Raw genomic sequence first — 8,025 nt, forward strand, 5'->3', positions numbered from 1 at the left:
GTGTGTGTGTGTGTGTGTGTGTGTGTGTGTGTGTCAAAGGTGAAGCCAGCCAATAACAGGCCGGCTGTCCTCTTTGCACCTGAAATGAATCATCACAGAGATGTTAGATAACCTCACACAGAGAATCATAAGAAACCTCAAAGGACACACATTACAGGAATTACAATCATCATTTTATGACATAATACACATGTAAGAGAAAAAATGTGCTACATTTTCTTAAAGTCCCTGTCACCAGTTTATCTCGTCTCCCTTCAAAAGAATTAAACCCTTTTTTACAGGTTGATGTAAAGATTGTTTAGAATCAGATGACATTCAAAGGACTCAGTTTGTTGGAATATAAGATACCGAGTCTGCTTGTTTTCCTGGATTTTGATCAATATAATTTTTAATCAGAACTTTTTATGTTAACCAACACAGTTTATCAGCTTTAATAACCATCATTTTGAATAGGCTCTGAGTTGTTTTATTGGTATTCCATGCCTCTCCAGTCTCCTCCTTCCATCTTCGTTGGAAGTTGTGCAGGAACCTGGAGGGACATTCATCGTCTCTCAATGTCTCTCCTTCCAGCTTGGACAGATCTCTCTTTTCTGGGTATTGTTTCCTGAACTGCTGCCACACCTTATTACGATACCTTCCGAACTCTTCATTGTCATAAGTGTTGCCAGTCACTGCTGAACCCAGTCCAGCCTCGACAAACATTTCACGGGGGGTTTGTTTCCCCACCACATACGTAAGTAAAGCCTTGACGTCTCCTAGCGCCAGACACCTGCCGTGGTCTCTTCTAATACCATTATCCATTTATCAGCTCCATATGTAAGGACCAGCAAACGCTCGGCCAGACCTATCATGTCCATGAAGGGCCATGGTTCGTATTGGGTCCAACCTGAGGCTTTTGTCAGGGGCAAATCATTTCTACCTCCGTATCACTTTCATCATCAGGAAATATAGGCCGACTGAATTTCTTTCCCCCTCTTAGCACCAACCAGTCATCACCATCATTCATGGGCAGCTTGTCTTTTCTTTCTCCATGCTCTCTTCCAGCAGGTGTCTTGCTTGCGCCTACCTTCCTTCGCTCGGAGGGTAGACAATCTATCTCACTCTTACTCTTACTTGCTATCTGTCATTCCAGGTCGTCCAATGACTTCCCTAGCCTGACCTTCTCATCCTCCAACTCCTTCCTACACAACTCAGATTTGTCTTGTGCCCATGTTATAAGGGTACTTGCACCCCTGCGGAATATGTGGGTCTTAGACCATCCTACCTTGGGGTGCAACTGCTCACACTCTTCAAGGTATGGTTTCTCATCTCTCTCCGACCTCCCTCTGTCCTAGCCGTGACTCTTACCACCCTGCTCTGCAGCTGCTGTCTTCCTCTGTGGCCAACATTGACTTCCTTCCTGTTTGAATGAGCCTCTCTGCTGTGACATGGGACCCAGCTCCCTGCCAGAGTCCGTTATTTCATCTTCTGAGGCCTCACTGGAGGTTATCCAACCTTCCTCTGAGTCTGTTTCCGTGGCCTGCAGTGAATGTGTTAGTAGTTTTCCACTCGTTTAGGCCAGTCTATGCTTTTTATTCTTAGGTTCAGTCTCGGTCACATTGGCCAGCATCATTGTAAACTTCCCTTCCAATTGGCCCATCATTGTTACTGCTTCCTCTTTTGTCAACATGTACTGTCCTGCCCCTGGCGGTGGTGTGCTATGTGGGTATGGTGGTGGTGCTGCTGGCAATGGTGGCACTGTGGGTACTACATCTTTGTTTATCTGTGGCCACTCTGGGGGTTCTCTGCCTTCTAGCTGCACCATTTGCTCCCTGCTCCCTACCAGAGTTGGGTAAGGGTTACAAAAGTAATCAAAGTACTTTACTGTGTTACTTGTTTTTAAAGTAACCAGTTACTTTACTGTGTTACTCCCTGAGTAAAGTAACTCAAGTACTTTTAAAGTACTCCCAACGTTACTCCCTGAGAAAAGTAACTCAAGCACTTTTATAGTACTTTTGAGTATTCTACATTTCCTATTGGGCATTAGACCACAGGGCGCTTAGCCTATATTTTTTGTCTCAAAAATTAAAGTTACGGACCACTTGCCCTTCACTGAGATCCAATTTTCCCATCACAGCCGTCACTTTGACCAGTAGAAACACAGAATGATCTGCTGCCGTAGACAACTGTATGACAACAACACCCCAGCGTTTTTAATATTTCTTCTAGGGATGTTACCACACAGAGTAAAAGGGGGAAATGATGGTGTGAAACAGCAGAGACACTTTGTCAACCCGCTGAGTTAACGTTACTGTCATTAGCATCAAGCTAGCAAACAATGTTACATCCTCACGGTCGGACATAAAGTAATAACATTAACAAATAGCGACGGGGCTTTTACTCACCACGACTGCAGAGGCTACCAGCTTCATGTGAAACAGACTACATTATAGACGGTCCATTATTTATTAATCCCTCTGTATATTTATATATATTGACTTTTTATCTGCTCCCGTTGTCTTTATAAAGTTAACATATCGCGGCATCATTTCAAACTCAACACTTCCTGAATTTCTTTCAAATTAAAAGCCCCTTATAAACTTGGCTGAGAGAATCCCTCCATTTTCTAAATAGGCTTTTATTGTGAAACATTTGTCAGAACTTCCTGTGGAGGATACAGTAGCTTGATAGTTTACATATGGCCCTTCAAATGTAGCTCCTGCCATCTGCTGATGCTTTTAGGTGACTACAACAACATTTTGGCTGGCACATGAACAGACACAATGACTGAAATAATAGTAAAAGTAATAAAAATAGGACAAGAATAACCCGAGGACATCACACATGCCATGAAAGACGACCGGGAATAATTGGTGAGTACCATCTTGTAGTGTGTCATGTCTGTCCGCCAAGTCATGGCACGATTTTATGACATAGTGACTTTCAGAACGGGCAGATAAGTTGTGTAGTGTGTACCAGGCATGTGTGTATCAGTGAGTCCTCCTCCACCTTTTTTTAGACTCCACCGTAGACAATGGCAGCATTTCTTCCACCATGTAGCTAACCACAAGCTTCATGGCTTCTTTTGGACTGATAGGTTTAACGTTATTAGAACCAAAAGACAGTCGTTGCTGTTTCGGAGCTGAAGGACCAGGGTTCTAAAAATAACGGAGGTAACTGATGGCTTGTTTGAAAATGTACTCATGTATTTGATTACTTGTTACTGCAAAAAGTTACTTTGTAACGCTTTATACCCAACTCTGCGCATGACCCTCTCCGAGAGTATTTTAAATAAAAGACAAGACAAGAAAATACAAGACACTATAACACAAGAACTTTTTTGCACAATTGATATATTTTAAGATAAGATAAGATAAGATAAACTTTATTAATCCCACACTTGGGAAATTCACATGTCACAGCAGCTCAAAACACAGACAGAAAAAGGAGGGTGACAGTGTTACTTGAATTAAATAAAAATTAAAGATTAAAAAATATAAAATATGTGTATACAGTACTTATATATATACATGAAAATATAGATAAAAAATATATTAAAAAAAGTAAGGCACTAAATTGAATTACTGTACACACGAGTATTTACAATATATACACAGTATAATAAAGATATGGGATATTGCACAGAGTATGTAAATTGCACAGGGTCTAACACGTAATTCATGGTTCTGCGTTGAATCGATGCGTAGGTTACGGCGTAGGCTCCAAATGGACGTAGAGCCTACGCCGTAACCTACGCTGTAGCCTGACGTGCACCTCCCCAGAATTGTAACTATGCGTTGCAGTGATGCAGACCTCCGGTCTGTCGCTGTATACAGACACCATTTCCCTCAGGGGAAACAGAGCTTGTATTTACTTTTAGTTCACAGATAAGAAACAATACATTGTGAAGACAGTAAAGCCTCCACTAAAATAGCATTTTAAGTCTTGTGTGTGATTTATCCTTCAGGGATTTATACTTAGGGGTTTATCCAGGTTTCATATGAGAAGAGGGAAAGATCGCAGAGCACTAGGCTAATCAATACAATGTAAAATGACATAGGCTTGTGCTAATAATGTTAGCATGTTGTATTTGTTTAAAAAAGTGTTTAGTACAGGACATTTGTTTTGTCAGTGAACTTTGTGAATTGTAATGGAGCCAAACTGTGTGCCGTTACGTTTGTTAAATGTTGCCGTTGTCCCTGGTTTTATATGAGAAGATGAAATGATTACTACCCAGATAGCACACATACATCTGGCCGACGTCGGCCTGAGGACGACACATCGGCCCTGAATTTATAACGTCTGATAAGCGTCGGCCGCATGGGCAGATATCTTTAAATTTAATACTCTTTTGTCCCAGCTCATCAAACGTCTCTGTTACGTCGGCTTTGGGTCGGCCCAGTGCCGTAGAATGTCTGCCCACATACGGAAGTCGCCACAGAGGCGGAATTTCATCTCCGCGGTGTTTGTTTGGAACTGAGCTCGCAGGACACAGCATCTCATCGCAGTTGGTTTCAGGTAAGCTCTACTGGAATAAATTGGCAGAAAATAGCTTTGTTGTTTCTTCTGTGACCGTTAAAAGAGGTTCCTGGTGAGTGGCGAAGCACGACTGGGTGTATATAGCTTAGCACAGCTCCCCACCAACTAACGTTATCTTTCGTTAGCTGTTAGCTAGTTTAGCGGTTTAGCTCATGTTATGCTAACAGGCTACAACTGTGGTGTTTTCATTTTATTTTCCCTAGTTGACGTTATCTGCTCATCTGGTTATCGTGAGCACTCGTTTTGGGTTAAAGTGGAAGTGCCCGGAGCTGCCACCCGTGGTCCCGCGGCCCCCCGGCCTGCCCTCCGGGGCCCTGGACGTGTGCTCAAGTGTCTGGGAGAGGAGCGGAGAGGAGCACGGAGGTCAGGCGGGGCGGGCCGACACTGTGTATCCCAGAACGGGTGCTGAAGTGTCGGTGAGACCAGCAGAGAGGAGCGCGGAGGTGAAATAGTGAAGTTTAAGGATGCCTTCAGTATGTTGTTAATGTGATTTTATGGGCAATTTATCAGTCGAGGTCTCCTCCTCTGCAAAGCAAACTGACCCGGTGGCTACAGGTAATAGCGCAGTTTTGAAGCCACTGTTTTTCCGAGATGAAGGACTGATTGTTGAGCTGCTGTTAACAGTTAACGGAGTTAACGGATCCCGTTATTTAACCGTTTCAACACTAAATTAAGCAGAGTGACGGACACAAAGCCTTCAATCTGGCTAAAAGACAGCTGAAATGCTATGTTGTGATGTGCTCATCATCTTTTCTGTGTCTTGCAGGCTGCCAGGAGAAGCGGACTGGCCGTCAGATATTGTTTGTGGAAATTTGAAAATAAAGTCTCTTCATTGTGCACACTTACACACGAAATAGGGTAACAGTCAGCTATTTTTGAATGTTAGCACTGATTTCTCACATTGGATGGTGAAATATTCGTAGTTTGAAAGGTCCGACCTAAATGAATAAAGGTCGTAGTTAACGAAGCATATGAATATTAATGAAGGAGCGCCTACTGAGCGCAGCTTTTTATTGATCGTTTGAACGTCGCGTGGTGGTCATTTTCGATTAAAGGCCAACGTCTCAGCGACGTCTTGGCAATGAGCAAACGCTCTCCCTGCTACGTCTTAACGATGTAAACTTGATACAAAGGGCCGACGTCGGCCAGGTAGTTGCTAGGTTAATTTATACAATGTAAAATGCCATAGGCTTGTGCTAAAAACGTTAGCATGTTGTGGGGAAGATGTGTCCAGATAGTGTTTGTCTGTGAATGCTGCGAGTTGTAGTGAAGCCAATCTGTGTACTTGTTTTTCAAATTGTCTCTATTAAGGGGCGTCGGTGGCTTAGTGGTAGAGCAGGCGCACAATATACAAGGCTGTTGCCGCAGTGGCCCGGGTTCGACTCCAGCCTCTGCTGCATGTCACTCCCTCTCTCTCTCTCCCCTTCACGCTCATCTGTCCTATCGATTAAAGGCTTAAAAATGTGTGTTTTGGGTGTGTTTTGAATCAGCTAAACCTAACAGCACTTCACAGAAACCTCCGCCGCCGACTACTGTTTTGGAGGTGTAACTGCAGAGTGACACAGACACACCACCGCAAAAGAAAAAATGCTCACAACAGCATAGGCGACGTGCGTAGGCTACATGCGTAGGGTAAACGCACGAACATAAATCCCCTTTTAGCAGCATTGGTTTAAAACAGTGTTACGCAGCAGACATGACAGTGCCACATTACATCAGATGTTGCTGTTAAAGAGTCTGACAGCTGATGGGATAAATGACCTGCGGTAGCACTCCGTCTTGCACTGCTGCTTCTGCTACACCTGCTTCTGGTGTAGCAGTCTGCTGCTGAATGAGCTGCTCATGTAGGGGGTGAGAGGTGTTGTCCATGATGGATATCAGCTTGACTAACATCCTCCTCTCACCCACATCCTCAATGGTCTCCAGGGGATAGTCCAGGACCGAGCCGGCCCTCCTGACCAGCTTGTTCAGTTTTTTTCTGTCCCTCTCTGTACTTCCACAGCTCCAGCAGACCACTACATTTAAGATGACAGATGCTACCACAGTGTCATAGACAGTCCTTGGCAGTGTCCTGCATACTCAGCCTCCTCAGCAGGTGGAGATGACTTTGGCCCTTCTTGTACTGTACCTTCCTGATCGATACGGTGTTCTCCACGCATAAGTTTATGTGGTCTGTTGTGCAGTCAGTCAAACTGTCAATGTCTTCCCAGTCAGTTGTTCCAAAACAGTCCCTCAGTGCCATGCTGGTCTCCTCAGAGCATTTCCTCACATACCTAATGGTGGGGGGTTGTCTACTCACCACAGGTATGTAAGCAGGGGACAGATGGACCAGGTTGTGGTCTGAGCGGCCCAGTTGGGGGAGGGGGGATGTGCTGTATGTTTGCATACAGCAAGTCCAGTGTTCTGTAGTCACTGGTGTGGCAGTCCACATACTGCATGAAAGTGGGGAGGGTGGAGGACAGGAAAGCATGATTAAAGTCACCAGAGTTGAGGATGAGGGACTCGGGGTGCGATGTTTGGAGCTGAGACACAACAGTGTGTAAGAGCTCACAGGCTGCTGCAGAATCAGCCAACAGCGGGATAACTCCCTTGGGAGGTAGTACAGCCGGATGCTAACCGCTAGCAGCTCTATGTCCGTGGTGCAGCGCTGCTCTTTAACGCTGATGTGCCCCGGGTGACACCATCTCTCGTTCACATACATCGCTATTCCCCCTCCCTCCCTGTTACCGGTCTCCTTTGCTCTTGTGTCCGCTCTGAACAGCTGAAATCTGTTAAGAGTTACGTGTGAGTCTGGAGTGAGTTCGTTCAGCCAGGTCTTTATGAAGCACATCATGCTACACAGTCTGGTCAGCGCCATGAGCTCTTCCATCTTATTAGGGAGAGATCTCACGTTCCCCATAATAACGGACGGTATAGATGGTTTGTACTGTCTTTTCCACTCCCGACGCTTGACTTCAGCTTTGCATCCCTGTCTCCTTCTCCTTAACTCCCTGGGGATCTCCAGTCTCTCGTTGGGGAGTACACGAGTGTGGCACAGCGCCAACAGCTGATCACGGGTGTAAACAATTGAGCCGTGGCTGAATGGCTCTCCAGAAGTAACTTGAAACAGTCCAGTAGTGAATAAAAAGCATAAAACAAATCTCAGCAGTTGCATATCCGTTGAATGCGAACGAGTGACATTGGCGAATAAAAAAAATAACAAAAAACACAAAAAAACACACTTAAAGAACAGAAAGGGGTCGGAGCTGCTGTAACCAGCTGCCACTCGGGTGGCGCCATCTTGAAAAGATCTTGGATAATCACTGCATTCTCTTTGGAAATGGGTAAGATCTTTAAAAGCAGGGCCATTTATTTACTCATAAATAATTACAACCAAATATTTCTGAAGGATAATTAAAGGGCCAGTGTGTAAAATTTGGCATGGTTTATTGTCAATCTGAATCTGAATCTGAATATTCTACCCATTAATATGTTTATACAAGTGTATAATCGCTATAAAATAAAATT

The sequence above is a fragment of the Epinephelus moara genome, chromosome 22 (genome assembly GCF_006386435.1).
Source record: "Epinephelus moara isolate mb chromosome 22, YSFRI_EMoa_1.0, whole genome shotgun sequence".
Classification (NCBI taxonomy): domain Eukaryota; kingdom Metazoa; phylum Chordata; class Actinopteri; order Perciformes; family Serranidae; genus Epinephelus; species Epinephelus moara.